Genomic DNA, 665 nt, shown 5'->3' with positions numbered 1-665 from the left:
TTAAGTCGTATTCAACTTCTAACCAGGAACATAAATATACCATATTTACTTTCCTTGGCTCGTGAAGAAGATATCAGACACTAGAATCTCTTAGCTTAGACACAATTCTATCAAAGTCTAATGTTCAAATTTAAATGTTCAGAGGCTCTTTTCGTCTCCACGTAAAGGCCACTGGTGCCAAATCGAAGAGCTTAATTGCCATCATTTCGTTTAGTGGTCCATAACATGTACAGAAAGGTCATCTGATCTTTAGTCCAAGTTAAAAAATTAATGCATATATATATAGAATGGGTTATGCTATCAACAATCACTAATCAAATAAAAATATACTACACTTTTAAATTACCCAACTAAATCTTAATATTAGAATAATCATCCGCACACCTAGAAAAATAAACATCCAATAGTCTATTATTTACATTATTTAGTATTTTCATTATTTACCTATACTTTTTCATACCAAATTGTTTTACTAACATAAGTGTATTAAAAAAATACTTGTTTTACTAACACACGTGTATTTAATTAGAAATATATAATTTTTGAGGGATTCCTATAATACGTTGGTGAAAGAATCAAATTTTATAGTTTTAATCAATAGTCTTTTATAAGTTTAGACACTCACTAACTAATTTTCAAATAAAAGTAAAAAAAAAAAATTTTTT

This window comes from Arachis ipaensis, chromosome B05, assembly GCF_000816755.2.
Source record: "Arachis ipaensis cultivar K30076 chromosome B05, Araip1.1, whole genome shotgun sequence".
NCBI lineage: Eukaryota > Viridiplantae > Streptophyta > Magnoliopsida > Fabales > Fabaceae > Arachis > Arachis ipaensis.
This window is presented reverse-complemented; position numbering follows the sequence as displayed.